At 48.0% G+C, this 18,169-nt stretch overlaps 1 protein-coding gene across 5 annotated transcripts in view; it reads right to left on the bottom strand.

Moving 5' to 3' along the window:
• Positions 1 to 12,879, bottom strand: part of PDS5B (PDS5 cohesin associated factor B) — a 154,850-nt gene extending 141,971 nt beyond the window's left edge. For 4 of the 5 annotated variants that reach the window (XM_058670879.1, XM_058670878.1, XM_058670880.1 and 1 more), the window contains exon 1: positions 12,724 to 12,878. The gene's annotated coding sequence lies outside the window, so the exon portion shown is untranslated. Of the gene's footprint in view, positions 1 to 12,723 lie in introns of all 5 variants that reach the window. The other variant, XM_058670877.1, reaches the window with a different exon arrangement.
• Positions 12,880 to 18,169: the final 5,290 nt, after the last annotated feature.

Here is an 18,169-nt window from a genome sequence, read left to right on the forward strand (position 1 = left end):
CAGCAGACAGAAGCTCTTCCTCTCTGTCTCTCCTCCTCTCTGCATATCTGACTGTCCAATAAAAATAAATCTTTAAAAGAAAAAGAGCAGCAGAAAACGGCCCAAGTGCTTAGATGCCTGCCACCCACGTGGGAGTCCGGCTTTAGCCAGGCCCAGCCCTGGCCACTGAAGGCCATCCGGGGGAGTGACCAGAGAATGAAGCTCTCCATCCCTCTCTTATAACTTATTTAATTTTTAATAAATAAAATGCCTATATTCTCAAGAGGATAAAAAGAACTTAGAAATATGATACATCACACACAAAGTGAGTATTTGATGCAGTGATTACGGCATGGTTTGAGATGCCCACATCCCACACTGGAGTAGCCATGTTCAAACACCAGCTCTTCTACCGATCCCAGCTTCCTGCTACGGTGCATCCTGGGTGGGATACAGCAGCTGATGGCTTCCATGGTTCAGCCTCTCCCACCCATGTGGGAGGTGCAGCCTGAGTCCCAGGCTCCCGGCTCAGCTACCGCAAGCATCTGAGACATTAACCAGCAGGTGGGAGATCTCAATTGCTCTCTTTTTTTCCCCCTTCCTCTCTCTCCATCTCTCCATGCCTTCCTCCCACCCTCTCCCGTTCCTCCTATCCTCCCATTTTCTCTGCTTTTCAAATTAGATATTTTATAAAGCTTCAAAAAACACTACCAACCCAAATTCTGTATCCAGCAAAAATATCTTTAAGAGTAAGATAGACGGGCCCAGCACCATGGCCTAGTGGATAAAGTCCTTGCCTTGAACACGCCGGATATCATATGGGTGCCAGTTCTAATCCCGGCAGCTCCACTTCCCATCCAGCTGCCTACTTGTGGCCTGGGAAAGCAGTCAAGGACGGCCCAAAGCCTTGGGACTCTGTACCCACATGGGAGACCCCGAGGAAGTTCCTGGCTCCTGGCTTCAGATCAGCACAGAACCAGCTATTGCAGTCACTTGGGGAGTGAACCAGTGGACAGAAGATCTCTCCTCCTTTTTGTATATCTGACTTAGCAATAAAAATAAATCTTAAAAAAAAAAAAAAGTAAGGCAGACATATTCAAATATATCAAAGCTGAGAAACCATCACTACAGACTTGAACATTATGAGACACTAAAAGCAGTCCCTTGAGCCTGGCACGGTAGCCTACCAGCTGAAGTCCTCGCCTTGCACACGCGTTATCCCATATAGGTGCTGGTTCATAGCCCGGCTGCTCCACTTCCCTTCTAGCTCACTGCTTGAAGCAGTAGAGATCAGCCCAAAGCCTTGGGATCCTGCACCCCATGTGGGAGACCCTGAAGAAGCTCCTGGCTTCAGATCAGCTCAGCTCTGGCCACTGAAGCCACTTGGGAAGTGAACCAGTGGATACAAGATCTTTGTCTCTCTTTCTCTCTGCAAATCTAACTTTTCAATAAAAAATAAATCTCTTAAAAAAAAAAAGTTTTTCAAGCTGCAGAGAAATACCAGACAAAACTTACTACAAATAAAGCCCAAAATAACAAACATGTAATTACACACAAAAGGTCATCTATCTTGCTGTCAAATTCTTTAAAAGGCATTATATGCATGATATAAAAAAGAGCATTATATAGATGCAAAATTGTAACACACCAATAGAACAAAGTTAAATGAACTATGCTTTGTAAAGTTTTGCACTTTACATAAAGTAGCATAATGTTAATGCTAAATAAACTGAAAGTTAGTGATCAACACTAATTCCTAAAGTAATCAATGAAGAAAACACAAAGCAGCAGAGCTTTAAAAAAAGTATTTCAAGTGAGGTATCAGAAAATATGATTGACCTGGGCATTTGGTCTGGTAGCTCTGATGCCAGCTGAGCATGGCAGCAGGCGAGGACTCAAGTAGCTGGTTCCCATTTACCCGCGTCCCTGGCTCCTGGCTTCAGTCACTGCAAGTCATCTGGGCAGAGACCCAAGGAATGGGAGGAGTTCCCACCTTCCTCTCTCAGAAGAGCATCATTAACTGGAAGACACCCACAATCCACATCAGAGTCCCCGGTTTCAAGTACAAGCGCCAGCTCCTGACTCCAGCTTTCTGCTCTTGCAGACCCTGAGAGACGATGGGAAGACAGTTCATCATTGTGTCCCCCCACCCATGGCGGTGACCTAGACTGGTTTCCTGGCTCTCATCTCCAGCCCTGGCCTACCTACCCCCAGCAATTGCAGCTCTTTGGTGAATGACCCAGGAGATATGAGATGGCCTGCCCGTGTTCTTTCTTTTCTCTACTTCCTCTCTCAAATAACCTTTTTAAATGAAAAAGTACAGTCTTAAAACATATGCAAGATCTCTATAGAAAAAAAGTTACTTTACAGCATGTGTATATCTATGTTGCTATCTTAATACATCAAATATCAAATTGTATATGTATATATAAACATATGTTTATATATGTTCATATATGTGTATATATATATAAATTTTTATAAATGAATAGATGTATGTATATATTTGTGATTAAAATTAGTCTACAGAGTTCAGCACCGTGGCCTAGTGACTGAAGTCCTAACCCTGAACATGCCGGGATCCCTTATGGGCACCAGTTCTAATCCCAGCAGTCCCACTTCCCATCCAGCTACCTGACTGTGGCCTAGAAAAGAAGTCGAGGACAGCCCAAAACCTTGGGTTCCTGCACCTGCGTGGGAGACCAGGAAGAAGTTCCTGGCTCTTGGCTTTGGATCAGTTCAGCCTCTGCGGTCACTTGGGGACTGAATCATCAGATGGAAGATATTTCTCTGTCTCTCCTCCTCTCTATATATATCTGACTTTGCAATAAAAATTTTTTTAAAAAAATAGTTTACACAAAAAGTACACAACTGTAGGACCAGTGCATTAGCCTAGCACCTAAAGTCCTTCCCTTGAACATGCTGGGATCCCATATGGGTGCCAGTTCTAATTCTGGCAGCTCCACTTCCCATCCAGCTCCCTGCTTGTGGCCTAGGAAAGCAGTCCAGGACAGTTCAAACCCTACAGCCACTTGGGAGACCTGGAAGAGGCTCCAGGTTTGGATCAGCTCAACTCCAGCCGTTGCAGCCACTTGTGGAATTGAATCAATGGACGGAAGATCTTCCTCTCTGTCTCTCCTCTGTTGATCTGCCTTTCCGATAAAAATAAATCATTTTTTAAAAGTATATTAACTATTTGGTTTTGTTTAGTAAAAGACTTATTTTTACTTTCCACTACTTTCCCAGGACACAAGCAGAGAGCTGGATGGGAAGTTGGAGCAACTAAGACACCAACCAGCACCCATATAGGATCCCAGCGCTCGCAAGGCAAGGATTTAGCCATTAGGCCATCATGCCTGGCCCCACAACTGTATTTTGTGATCTGTTAATATGCAGTAATAAACCCCAAAGTAATATTTATTGTATCACAGCTTCTACAGGTTCAGGAGCCTAGCAGCAGCTTAGCTGGTGGTGGGTCTGGCTAGGAGTCTCCCAGGAAGCTGCTTCCAAGTTCACTAAAGGCTGTTGGCAGAAGTTCTCTGCCCTGTGGCTGCTGGGAAGCAATATTCCACGTACCTTTTACATTTCTTAGAACCAACGCTCTAACTCCCCTTTTGTTCCACAGTATCTTTTCAAGGATAACTAAAAGTGAACAGAACTGGATCAGGTAGCCAAGTGTAGTTACTATCCATTAAAAATCCTTATGTTCTCTCGATTCTGGATTCCTGCCCTGTAACAGCCCACTGCATGCTGAGGAGCCCTGTGACCCTCTGTGCAATATCCAAAGTGGACTGGAAAACAAGGCACTGGGCACCAAAATGTTGATCATCCGGCTACTACTGCTGCTGTAACAGCAAACTGTGCTTTCACTCTGAGCCCTGTCTTCCGCTCAGATCCATGGAAAACAAAACCAGAAGGTAGGCTGAAAACCAGCACTGTGGCATAGTGGGTTAGCTTTCTCCCTGTGGTACCAGCATCCCCCATATGGGTGCCAGTTCCTCATCTAGCTGCTCCACTTCCAATCCATCTCCCTGCCTATGGCCCGGCAAGTCTCTGGGCCCCTGCACCCATGTGGGAGACCCAGAAGAGGCTCCTGGCTTCACATGGACTCAGTTTCAGCATCTGCAGCCATCTGGGGTGTGGACCAGCAGACGGACCTCTCCCTCTCTCTGCCTCCCCTCTCAGTAAATCTCTCAAGGATAAATATTTTTAAATGTTTTCAGAACAAAAAAAAAATGAGGAAGTATTCAAAAAGTTCACAAAAAAAGTATAAACACCATGCATGATTCAACAACATCTTTCTGTACCAAAATAAACCAGTTTTTTAATTCTAGTTTTCCAAACTTTCTGACATACCCTCACAAACTTTAGCAGGACAATTTGCTAGTCTGCAAGCAAGGTAACATCAGAGATGTTTCAGCATCTTGACACTGGGCCCCTCCATGACAGGGCACATGGCTGTCCCTGGAGAGGGAGCAAAGAGGGACTGAGACACAAACCACAGTGACTAATCTAATCTCACACAGCAGAACATCATCTTGCCATTCAAACCAACCCTGACACAAACGTGCAAAGGGCGAGTTACCAGAAAGGCGGGCTCACCGGGGACCGCGTCAGAGGACCAATACTCATAAAGTCAGTCCTCCTTAGATCTCCTTTAAGGTTCAATGCAATCTTACAGAAATGAACAAAACAGACTTAACAAGGTCTCTGGTGAGGAAACACCCCAGCACAGGTCAAGCTGCTGGGTAGGGCAATTCCATCCCAGGATGGAACGCTGCTCCAATGCTGAACACAAGATGATGAAAATCCAACTTCAGGACATGCAGACAAGCAGAAAGGACTACTCAATAACCAAGGAAACTGACACAGAAACAAAGTGTCTAATCCAGTAAGAAGCTAGTAACAATTCAGTGTCTGCAGATTCAGGAAACTTGAAGGAAATAAAAGAAAATGCTCCCAAGATAAGTATGCAACATGATAATATTAAGCATTTGGATTAGAGGTAGTGACAAACTACTAAATCATTTTATGCAAGAAATGAGACAGTTAAATTTGTAATTAGAAGTATCTGTTATCAACATGAGCAACATCAAGCCTAGAAAATAAAAGCAATAAAACACACATTATTTTGCTTTTAGTAAACCCAGCTGATGGCACAGAAATTTTTTTAAAAATTAAGAACCTACCCAAATGGGCAGGAAATTGGAAAAAGATAATTTTTGGAAAAAAGACAATTTTCAGAAAAATTATTCAAGCAGTCCAATCCAAGCCTCAGTAGTTACACCCATTTGAGGAGTAGCAGAGCAGTGGATGAAACATCTCTCCACCAGGGCCCAGTGCGACAGTCTCACCTGACATCCACCGAGATCCCATAATGAGCTCTGGTTCGTGTCCCAGCGGTCCCACTTCCCTTCCAGTTCCCTACTTGTGGCCTGGGAAAGCAGCCAAGGACGGCCCAAAGCACTGGCACCCTGAACCCGCGTGGCAGACCCTGGAAGAAGCTCCTGGTTTTGGATCAGCTCGGCTCTGGCCACTGTGGTAACTTGGGTAGGGAACCAGGAATGGAAAATCTTTCTCTGTCTCTCCTCTGTAAATTTGCCTTTCCAATAAAAATAAATAAATCTTTCAAAAAAAAAAAAAAAAGACCTATCTCCCTCCCTCCTTATAACTCTGCACTTCAAGAACTTTTTTTTTAGATTCTTTCTTTGTTTGGGGAGGGGTCAGATGTACAATGAGACACAGAGAGAAAGATCCTCCATCTGCCATTTCACTCCCCAAGTGGCAACAGTGGCCGAAGTTGAGCCAATCCAAAGCCAGGAGCCAGAAGCCTCCTCCCAGTCTCCCATGCAGGTACAGGTCCAAAGGCCTTATACCGTCCTCCACTGCTTTTCCAGGCCACAAGCAGGGAGTTGGATCAGAAGTTGAGCAGCCAGGATTAGAACCAGCACACATACGGGATCCCAGCTTAAGAAATGCTCTCCAGGCAGCAAGGCGGGGCCTGGGTGATTGCCCACATTCCCTTCTACTTTTGGAACAAATTCTATCACAGAGACTTCCTCCATAAGGGCAGTCATAAGTCCTGTGATTCTACGATGTTGGTACAGACATTTGAGGGCAAAAATTAACATAAGAACATCATATGCTATAGCATCATATTGCAGGGAGAATGCCTGCTACAGCAATGTTGAATGTCCTTGATATGAGGTCCAACACACCGTGGAAATTAAAAGCTAACTTCAACAGGGACCAGAGACCCTAACTGCCTATCAACCATCTGGCTCCTCATATCCCCCCAGGAGAATCGACCCTAGCAGCTGCCAGGGAGCTGGATCAGAATTTGAGCAGCCAGGATTAGGACTGGCACCCATATGGGATCCCAGTGCGTGCAAGGTGAGGACTTCAGCTGCTAGCTCATTGTGCCAGGCCATATTAAAGAAATGATTAGGGCCCGGCGGCGTGGCCTAGCAGCTAAAGTCCTCGCCTTGAACGCACCGGGATCCCATATGGGCGCCGGTTCTAATCCCGGCAGCTCCACTTCCCATCCAGCTCCCTGCTTGTGGCCTGGGAAAGCAGTTGAGGACGGCCCAAAGCTTTGGGACCCTGCACCCGTGTGGGAGACCTGGAGGAGGTTCCTGGTTCCCGGCTTTGGATCGGCGCGCACCGGCCATTGCGGCTCACTTGGGGAGTGACTCATCGGACGGAAGATCTTCCTTTCTGTCTCTCCTCCTCACTGTATATCTGACTTTGTAATAAAATGAATAAATCTTTTAAAAAAACTTACTATGAATTACAATTTACAAAAACACAAAGCAGGAATTTTCAAATTTCTTTGGGCACCAAAATAAAGTTATCCTTCAAACCCACTTTTCCATGAACTCTGAGGTACTCTCATGTGTCTAGGGCATATAACTGCCTCCATTCCTGATACTGACCCACCAGACGCCAAGAGCATCCCACTTTCCCTGTTCATAACCACTGAAATGTGTCCAGACATTGCCAAATTTCCTGGCAGAAGGGGTGGGACAGCGTGGACATCAAAAAATCACCTCAGTTTAAAAACCAATGCCTAGGGTAACATGATGAAAGGGCCAGCCATTTGCTAACAACTATATAATACAACCACAGATGGACAAGTCTGTCAACTTACGCAAGCCAACTAGAAAAACTATTTCATAAAACAATGTGAAGATCGAAGTGGCAAGAGTACAGTACACAGGAACTGCACAGGAACAAACTTCATGTAGTCTTACCAACATTCTAGATTCCTATACAGCTCAGCACATAAGACCTATGAACTCCAACCCAGCGGTGGGGAAGGCCTGGCCTGTGGGCCCTGTAAGGGCTGCAAAACCAATGGTGTCACACTCCAAGGCAACCACAGGCACACTCAAAATCTGAAGCAGGCTGTTAGCTGCTCAGTTGGTCATACTGAATGACCCACAAACGATGGTATAAATACCCAAATGGCCCCTGGCGGAAAACAGGTTCTCCTTGCTACAGAGAAGCACTACTGAAGGCCATTAGGAAATAGATGGGAAAGACACTAGCTATAAATGGCTTCCTTTGACTGGTTCAAAGGAAAAACCAAGTTTCCCATACAAGAAAACCCAACCCTAAATCTCTGGGGAAAGTGAAATACCAAGATCCAGGTTGCAACCCCTTGCAAGGAGGAGAAACACACCAACAGTCTAAACAAAAATGAAACACGAGTAGGTAGGTGGCAGAGTAGGACAGACACAGCCTGGCAGAGCCACACTTGATCTGAGTGCCTGGGCTGAGGCCCCACGCCTCGCTACATCTAGCCGCTCCAAACACTCACCAGGGAGGCACAGGGGATGGTTCAGGTACCCGGCCCCGCTACTCACATGGGAGGGCACGCTGGAGTCGCAGGTACCTGGGTGGCCTGGCCCAACCCTGGGCTGTTGCGGCGTGTGCAGACTGAACTCAGCAGAAGGTGTCACTCTCCCTTTCTATGCATTTTGAATAAAAACTAAATTTCAAACATGAAATGACCGCTGAAAAGAATGGGGAGGTGACAAGACATGATGAGCAGACAGCACAAACTGAGCTGACTATGCAGAGCGTTTTTACCCTGACTCAAAAATCTTCCTTTGGGTCACCTCTCTCTTCACTAACTCCAGGACAAGGGCTTTGAGTACGCTCCTGGACACCATGCTGCTCCAAGGCGAGCCAAGGCAGCTCTCAACTGGTTCCAAGAACCTTACTCTTCCCTCAAAGTCCCACCTCTCTCAACACACCCTAGATTCTAGCTCAGGGGAAGTAACGGGAAGGGGTGGTGTTATATCAAGCAAACCAAAATACCCGAATCACAGGATGTGCAACAAGTGACCACCTCCCAAACAAGGTTTTCCCTCACTCATAATCAAAGAAATACAAACTCCAAAAAAAAAAACAAGACATACTATGCACAACAATTTGGCAAAACACATGAAATTTGAGGAAGCTCAATATTGATAAACATGTGACAAGCATACTCCTGTTGCTGTTACTGTAAACTGATAAAACCATTATTCAACAGGGCAAAACAAAATAGACTACACTTGTATTAAAATGCCCTAATCACCTTTAACTATGCCAATATAAAGAGTTCTGCAATACTACGAAAAAAAGCTGCATTAAAAAAATTAAGCAGGGCTAGATTTGTGGCATAATAGGCTAGGCATCCACCTGCATTGCCAGTATCCCATATGGGCACCAATCAGTGTCCTGGCTGCTCCACTTCCCATCCAGCTCCCTGCTTGTGGCCTGGGAAAGCAGTAAAAGATGGTCCAAAGCCTTGGGACCCTGCACTTGTGTAGGAGACCCAGAAAAAACTCCTGGCTCCAGCTCCTGGCTCAAGCTCCTGGCTCAAATCAGATCAATTCTGGGCAATGTGGCCACCTGGGGAGAGAATCAATGGACATAAGATAATTGTCTCTGTATCTCTATCTTTGCAAATCTGCCTTTCCAATAAAACTAAATAAATCTTTAATACACACACACACACTCTCACCATCAACTCGCCCCACCAGTCAGCCCACAGTTGAAAACTAACTGAAACTGCTCAAAAGAATTTCAGTTAAGAGATACATTTAGGAATATGGAACTTTCCTTCACAATCACTTCACGTCACTTCCTCAAGATCCCCTCTAAGGAAAAAACAAACAAACAAACAAACACCAAGAGTGCATAAATCCCCTTCACTGGCTAAGGAACCACAAGTTCTCATTCCTTTCAGATCCCAAAGCATCCTCTCCTAGACACTACCAGGGCTGTAATCCCTCCTCCATCTCCTCTCAGCTTATTGGCTCATCTCACTCTCCCACGGATGCAGGAAAGTCGGGGTGAGCGAAGAGGGGCGGGACCTCCTGCTCTCCCCAGAACAGTAGCAGCAGGGAAGCCTCACACTCGGGTCTGCTCTCCACCAGCTGAGAGCCAGTGGCCAACGGCCACCCTCCCACAGGCCAGGTGTCTCCCTTCTTATCTCACGTGTTTAGGGAAGCTTAACGGGGAGCTCAATCTAAATGAGCCAGTTCAGAGTCCCGCTCCAAGGCCCAGCAGGTGAGTGAGCTGCTCCAAGGGCCGCTAGCCTCCTCAGCGGAGCGGCCTGCCTGATTCACTCTCTCCACCAACCCCTCCACTGACTTTCAAGTTCTGCAGCCACACACCAAATATTTCTAATTATTGCTTACCACTGTTTCATCATCAGAGTACAATCATCACTGCGGATATGTTTAATGCTCCATATTAACGGCTTTTGGTGTAAACTAAATTTTATGCATTTATCATTCCAAATTTTGAGTTAATTAGTAAGAAAAGATCATAAATCCTAAAAATTTTTCAAGTACCACAAGGAATGATTAGGATCAGGTGGTTCATAACAATAGCATGAACTTACAGCAAGGTGTTGAACCCTCCAAAGAGTCCAAACCACAAACCTGTCGCTGCTGCTTAAATAAGCTTAAAAGTTCACTTTTACACCACATATTTTTGGAATTTATAACATTCCTAAACAAGAACACTCAACCCAAACAAAATGTCTAATGTAACTGGAAGTGACAAATGATCTGTATAACAATCTGATCCTGAAAGAAAAACACACACACATTTTCTCTCTTTCTCTCTCTCTCTTACACACACACACACACACACACACACTCCTTAATAACAAAGTTCAATACTAATTTCTCCAAATTACTCTGGCTTATGAGTCTCACAGGAATAAACAAACACCACGTCAAGTAACGTGATACTGAAAAAGCAAGCAGTGCCAGGAGACAGACGCAAGGAACACCTTTAAACAACATACAACAGGCTGAAGACTGGACAGAAAAGCTGAAAAGCAGTCCCTGAAACAGACGGTCTAACCTGAATATGTACTTCTTGGTTGAAAAAAAATGAGACAGGAATAGAAAAGAAACTGATATCGCAAATTATGTTAAATATTGCCAATTCTTGAAATTAAACAAGACAGACCACCGGAAGCTTGTACCTAAAGGCTGCCCCACTCCCACCAAAGGAGGGACTGTGACCTTGGATGAATCAAATCAGAATCACAATAGTTTCACATGTAATAACCTCACATATCGAATATCTGATTGGAAATCTTCCCGAGTCTCTGGGCGGCTAACAGAAAACCAGAATTGCTCTTTCTAACACAAGCTGCGTCCTTGTCCCTTAGCGTCCACACAGCCAGCCAGCGCCGTGTGAGATCACAAGCACTGAGCCAGAGGACAGTCCCCTCCTTTCTAGCAGGGACAGGCAAACGGGACACAACCTCCCAAAAAATACTGCCTCCCCAAGTTCCACTACATCCCACTCATCCCCGGGCCAAGCCCTAGCAGGGGTATCACCCTTTGTCTCTGTTCAATGGAACTAGAGAACAATTTTAACTTCAATATCAACACAACTTTCATCCAACACCCAGCGCAGTAGAATCTCAGTACACAACCCTCTCCTGGGACGAGCAGGGTGGCTTTCTGCACGGAACCCTGCTCATTCCTAGGGACGCGGGGAAAGGACACCGCAGAGGAAGAGTGACAGGAAGAGTAACAACTGCTACAAAAGCAGAGGGGGAAAGCTGCCACTTCCAGAGCGTCCCAAGTGCATCTTCCATACATTTGTAATGTTACATTATGTAGGAATAATGCTCAAACGCAGGATGTGCTTTTAAAGCTGTTTTTGAAAACAGATCTCTTTTAATCTGAGGTCCCACGTAGTAAGTTCCCCCCGCACATTCAGATGCGGGGTTTTCTTGTGCCTCCTACATGAGTTGCAAGATTAACTGTTCCACAAACTGCACACCCGATAGGAATACTCGAGTCCTAACCATGCTCCACAGCTTAGTTCTGTCACTGCATGGGTTAAAAGAAACGCTTTGTCAAGCCCACACCGAACACTGCATCTCTGCGACCTGACTGTCACGGGCTAACACACAAAACTGTCTTGACACCTCTATAGGTGTTAACAGAGAACAATGATTACACCGCCGAGCAGCTCGGAATAATTACTTGCTTCCTGTGCCTAAACCCAGGCGCGGTTAATGGTTCCTAGGAGGACAGTACAGGATTCCTCAACTTCAGGACCCACACCCATCTTCCAAGGAACTGCTATCCCCCAAACTTTCCCAGAGTATCCCCAATCAACGAGGGCACCAGTGCCCAGTCCATCACTTCCTCGGAAGGACGTGAGAAGAACCCTCTCCTAAATCACGGAGCGGGGCGCCGGCCAGCGGCTGCCCGCAGTGCCGAGGCCCGGCAAGCCGCGTCCCGGGGCCCAGACGACCGGCCGAGCCGGGAACGTCCACGCCAGAAACGCACAGTGGCGGCCAACACCCCCCACCCCCACCCCCGCCAAAAACAAAAAGGGGGGCTGGTGCGTGTGGGGGCGGGGGTTCGATGCTTCTCCAGACCCAAAACTTTTCAGAGTGCCGACAGAATAACCCCCGCACGAGGCTACCCGTGGGCGACCGCACACCCACTTGGCGGCCGGTCCTTTCCAAGCGCCCCGAAGCTGCCGCCTTGGGGAGGAGTCGCTAGACGCCCGCGCGCTCGGCGCTTCCTCCACCCCGGGCTCTGCGGGCTCCGCGGGCTCCCCGGGCCAGCAGCAGCTGCAGCTCCGAGGGGCGCGGGCCGGCGCGCTTTCCCTCCGGCCGCTGCCCAAGTCCCACCGTGCAAAATGTAAAGGTAAAAAAAAAAAAATGTCACTGTGGCAGCCCCGCCGAGGCGGGAGGAGGGAACGAGGGCGCCCGCCCGGAAGGCGGGGGGAAGACCCGCCTCGCTGGAGGATTCAGCAGGAGCACCGCGCCGCCCGCCTGCAGCCCGGGAAACAGCCGCGGGGCCGCCGGGCGGCGGGGGAGGGGCGGCGGGCGCTGGCCCGGGACCCCCGGGACCCCCGGGACCCCCGGCCCCCCGCGCGCGCAAGGTCAGCGCCCGCCGGCCACCCCGGCTCCGACCCGAGGGCGGCAAGTTTCATTTGCAAGCGGGCTGCGGGGCAGCGCTCCCCGAGCGGGCGTGCGGGAGCCCTCCCCGCCCCCACCCGCAGCCCCCGAGCCCCCCGGGGCCGCCGCCGAGCCGCCCGGCCGAGCCGCCGAGCCGCCGGGAAGCCGGGCTCGCCTGGCAGGGGAGCGGGCGGCGCTCCAGCCCCGCCACACACACACACACACACACGGGGCCAGGAAAATGGAGCGCGGCGAGCAGAGAACAGGGACATTTTCTTTCCGTTAGCTGAATTGTTTCCTACCTCCGGGTGCCCGACTCGCTTACTCCTCTCACTCGGCTGCTCTCTGCGAGGTCCGCCGCCGCCGCCGCCGTCGCCGCCGCATCCAATCGCCTCCCGCCCCCCTCCCCTTCCGCAGCCAGCCCGGCCGTTCCTCCTCCTCTCCGCTTCAAAATGGCGCCAAGCGCTCTCCGGCCGCTGCTCCAATCGAACCGCCGCCGACGGCGCCCGGGGGGCAGGCAGAGCGCGGCGTGAGTGCGCAGCGCCCCCTACCGACCGCCAGGGACCCGCGCGCGCGCGCGCTCGGCCCGCCGCCCGGCCAAGCCACCGCCCCGCCCCGCGGGCGCGCACGCGCAGGCCCCGCCTTCGCCCCGCCCCGGGGGCGGGCACGCGTACACGCAGGCCCCGCCCCCGCCCCGGGGGCGCGCACGCGCGGTCCCGGGCGCGCAGCCGCGCAGGCACGAGCCGCAGCTGGGTCGTTCAGGTCGCGCGGGTGTTTCGGCCTGCTAACCGCACACACGCCTCGTGACTCCCTTAACTTGGCCATGTTTGCAACGCTGACGTTCAGTACTGTGTCAGTGTCACTCACTGGTGGTATTCATCACCTGGCTCCTTGCCTTAGTAACTCTAACTCAAATACTCAATATGCCCCCTGCTACCACTACTTTATTTCGAGGGAGGATGGCGTGGGGGGCCAACTGCACCCGCCTGCAGAATTCGACGAGTTGTTCCGCAGACAGCAGCAAAGGGGGAGACAAGTGTTCCACCTGTAACCAAGCATCCTTGTCAGACTTGAACTTGTTGAGGCAGACCGCCGCCTGCAGGACGCGAGGCGGGGGGATTGCTCCCCTCTGCACCTGCTCAGGCGCCTCCCGGGTGCGCGGCTCACCTGCCTGGGGGAAGGTGTTCGGACTGATTGCAGGGTTGCCTGGGCCTCTGGTAGAGTGGGGAGGGACCAGATGTGCAGAAAAGTGGATGAGATAAATTTTTTTTTCTCCATGTCCAAATTTGAATGGGGAGGAGCCCTCCTTGCTGTTAACCCGCAGCCTGGTGTATTTTGTTACTCAAAGTTTCTTCCAGAGAAAATGTTGTTTCAATGATGAACACCCCTGAAGGGAACTCTGGATCGAAATAAACAGAACATAAGCAGTGCTGATCTAGAAACCAGCGTCAGCATGGTAGAAACGATGTAATAAAATGGTGGGGGCGAGGGGGACTGCAAATCCCGAGCCTTATTTATTCGGTTTCCGGTAGGTTTCCGTGGGGGCAGTTCTTCAGTCCCTTGCAATGTTTCTGAGACCTGAGTTACTGTGATCTGAGGTGTTGCGATCGACTGCTGAAGCTTCCACCCATTTTGCACATGTTAGTTAAGTCAGCTGTGCGTTCTCTCGGGCCCCTCTTACACTAGCTCAGGAACTGTTCTATTTTATTCCATTGTTACAGCACCATAAGAGAGATGCAGAAGAAACTCTCCCGAACTCTTATTCCGTTTTCATTCTCTTTCTTACTGTGTGCCCTCTTCAATTCTCCCACCTCTAAAGACACAAGAAAGAGCCAAAAGATGGCGGAGCAGGGTCGAGATTTCTTTACCGTTCCTTCCCTCTTTGCCCCTCGCCCCCATTACTGGCACCTGGAAGGCACACAGATGTTCGTGTTGCGGCTGTGTGAATTGGTTAGGAGTGCCCCCCCCCCGATGTGCCATTGAGTCCTGAGATGGCTAAAGGTGTTGTGCAGTGTTGTGGGCGGTTTTGTTCACTTCACCATTTACGATAGCATGCAATGCCGTGTTGTCAGTGACAGCAGTGGAACCCGGAACATGTGTTGTTCATTCATGCTATCAACACCGCAGGATTGAACCCAAGAAAATAATGGGCCAGAAAGACAGTGACGTTCCAGTCTTAAAGTGAAGAGCCATGGAGAGTTAACACTAGGGCTGATTCTGAACTAACTTCTAGCTATCAGCACAGTAGCTCAATTGGCTATAGCTGCTGCCTGCAAAGATTGGCATCTCATATAGAAAGCAGTTCCTGTCTCAGCTGTTCCACTTCCCATCCAGCTCTCTGCTTAAGGAGTGAGAAAGTAGCAGAGGATGGCCCAAAGCCTTGGGACCCTGCACCCACGTGGGAGACCTGAAACTCCAGGCTCCTAGCTTCAGGTCAGCTCAGCTCCAGCCACTGCAGCCAGTTGAGGAGTGAACCAGCAGATGGAAAATCTTTCTCTCTGTCTTTCCTCTCTTTAGGTCTGCCTTTCCAATACAAATAAATAATTTTTAAATAAGCTACTTTTTTTTCTTTTTAAGATTGAAGGATCCCAAGCCATCCTCTGGCTTTACCAGGCCATAAGCAGAGAAGTGGAGCAGACGGAACACAAACCGGCACCTCTGTGGGACCCCAGTGCTTGCAAGGTCAGGATTTAGCCAGGCCCAAGTAACCTTTTTAAAAAAAAAAAAAATCAAAGAAAAAGTATTAAATAACTTCTTCTAAAGTTTGCTTTTCAAGAAAGGATCTACTTTTGTACAACAGCAAGTGGGTTTACAGGAAGCAGAGATGCAAGCCTTCGTTTAATGGGCCACTGTCTAACACTGATCCGTAAATAAAACTGTCTTGGCATTGGAGATCTAACGATAACCCCGTGGTAGTTTAGCTGGAGCAATATGATTCATTATAGCACATGTAGACACGACCATCCAAAACTCAGTGTGTTCCACCCCGGGAAGGAAGACTGGCATGATAGGAAGAGCTGCGTTTCAGTAGGAAGGTTTACCAGCCCGGTCCTCATAGATACTATTTCTACTGCTGCCAGAACACACAAGCGCCAAGTTAGTGGCTTAAAACAACACAGATTGTCTGACAGTTCCGCAATTAGGAAGTCTGGCACACATCTCCCTGAGCTAAAATCAGGACATCTGCAGGCCTGAGGTCTTTTCTGGAGACCCTGTGGGAGGAACTGCTTCTTGGTGTTTCCAGTCTCCAGAGCTGCCCACAGGCTGTGGCTCGTGTCCCTTTTCCCGTCTTCAGTGCCAGCATGTCTCCAGCCCTGCCTCCAGCACCGCTTCTCTACCTCAGTCTCTTTCTCCTTTCTTTATCCACTTTAAAAAAAAAGATTGATTTATTTATAAGTCGGAGTTACAGAGAGAGACAGAGAGAGGGAGAGAGTTTCTGTTGCTGCTCCACTTCCCAAATGTTTGCAATGACGAGAGCTGGACCAGTCTGCAGCCAGGAGCCAGGAGCTTGTTCCAGGTCTCCCACATGTGTGCAAAGGTCCAAGCCAGAGGCATCTGCACTCACATGTTGATTGCATTATTCCAAGATTTGGAATAAAGCCAGATGTCCATAAAAAATGTGGTATGTTTGCAGAATAGAATATTACTCAGGCAAAAAAGGCTAAATGTTGTCATCTGCAGCAACACAGACAAAGAAGGAAAATGCATGTTCTTATTTATATGTGGAAGCTAAGAAGTTTATGTCATAGAAGTGCCCAATGGAATAGTACTTGCCAGAACCCAGGAGACCATAGAGAATGATAGAGAATGGTTAAGGGGTACAGGGGTGTAATTGGATGGAAGGATGCAACACTGTATAACACAACTGTGCTTGGTAACAATTGTACCTTTCAATTGTTTTGGAATGTTCCCAACACAAAGAAATGATAAGTGTTTGAGGTAATACATATGTTATAATTACTCTGATCTGATCATTGCATGTTTTTTGCATGAGTTGAAATATCACTTGTACCCCCATAATATGTACTTTGTATCAATTAAAATAAAAATACATTTTGAAAGCTATTTCTGCCATCAGTGGATTTCCGGTTGTCTGTATAATACAGTTGATGTAGTTATACAGGGAAAAGCAGGTAAAATGAAACTCACCCAATACCAAGAAAAATCATCCTACAACCAAGGCTGCTGCGTATAAATCGGGTATTTTTCTTCCTTAAAGCAATGTCACTAATTACTACTTGTATAATAATATTTGCTGTTAAAAATATTCTGAGTGGGCCGGACATGATACTGCAGTAGTTAAAGTCTCACTTTGCAAGCGCCAAGATCCCATTTGAGTGCCGGTTCTAATCCTGGCAGCTCCACTTCCCATCCAGCTCCCTGCTTGTGGCCTGGGAAAGCAGTCGAGGACGGCCCAAAGCCTTGGGACCCTGCACCCCCGTGGGAGACCCAGAAGAGGCTCCTGGTTTCCAGTCGATGCAGTACCAGTCATTGTGGTCACTTGTGGAGTGAATCATCAAACAAAAGATCTTCTTCTCTGTCTCTCCTCCTCCTCCTCTCTCTCTCTCTTTCTCTCTCTGGCAGATATAAGTAATTAAATATTTTTAAAAATAAAAAAATAAAATAATGTGCCTGGGAAGGCAGCAGATGACAAGCTTAGTAGTTGGGTGCCTGTCTCCCATATATGAGACCTAGATGAAGTTCCGGGCCCCTGGTTTCAGACTCGTCCCGCCTTGTTTATTGCAGGCATTTGAGGGGTACCCAAGCAAAATAAAATGTTACTTTGTCTTTAAGAAAATAAATCAAATGTTAGGAAATGTTTTGAAAAGACAAAAACAATATATGCATAATAAATAATATAATCATATCATATATGTACATATCATATTATATATGTATAGTGTTATATGTACACAGGTGTGTGTGTATATATTTTGCTAGCTTTTATTTTTGTCTAGAATTTTCCATTTTTAGCAGTAATATCATTGAGTCAACCAAAAAGAAAGAACACGAGAATTATTTTCAGGAAAATCATTGCAGTCCTCAGTGGTAAACTTACTACCAAAGTCAGATTTATTCTAGTAAGACACAGCTCCTTTAAACGCATTTTGGGGTTTAGAATAATACATCTTAATGTGTTTCTGGAAATGAGTAAGAGAGCAATCAGACTGGAGGAGTAAGTAGATGAACACGAGGTCTCTGCCAAGTGGTGTCTTCATGTTCTGCTCCTGGTGGCATGTCTAGCCTTCCGGGGCAGCTCCTGCTGCTGTCGCTGAGCCTTGAGGGGATGTGAGGTCCTGGACTGGCCCAGGCCACCAGGCTCACTTATTGGACAACTTCTTGTTCTTGACCCCAGACCCCAGCCCCTTCAGTCCGTGACCTTCCCCACGAGTTCACCTGCTCTTCATCTGAAATTTCTCACCCTTGCTCCTTGTCCTACTCATACCATTTACAATTACAGAACAATTTTTGCCTTACTTTTTTAAAAAGACATATTTTTATTGGAAAGTCAGGTATCCTGAGAAGAGAAGAGGTAGAGAGGAAGATCTTCCTTCCATTGAGTCATCTGCCAAGAGGCCGCAATGGCCAGAGATGAGCCCATATGGAGCCAGGAGCCTCCTCCAGGTCTCCCACACGGGTGCAGGGTCCCAAGGCTTTGGGCCGTCCGCGACTGCCTTGCCAGGCCACAAGCAGGGAGCTGGATGGGAAGTGGAGCAGGCCCACTTCACTTATTTTTTAAAAGGATCT

The sequence above is a fragment of the Ochotona princeps genome, chromosome 12 (assembly GCF_030435755.1).
Source record: "Ochotona princeps isolate mOchPri1 chromosome 12, mOchPri1.hap1, whole genome shotgun sequence".
NCBI classification, from domain to species: domain Eukaryota; kingdom Metazoa; phylum Chordata; class Mammalia; order Lagomorpha; family Ochotonidae; genus Ochotona; species Ochotona princeps.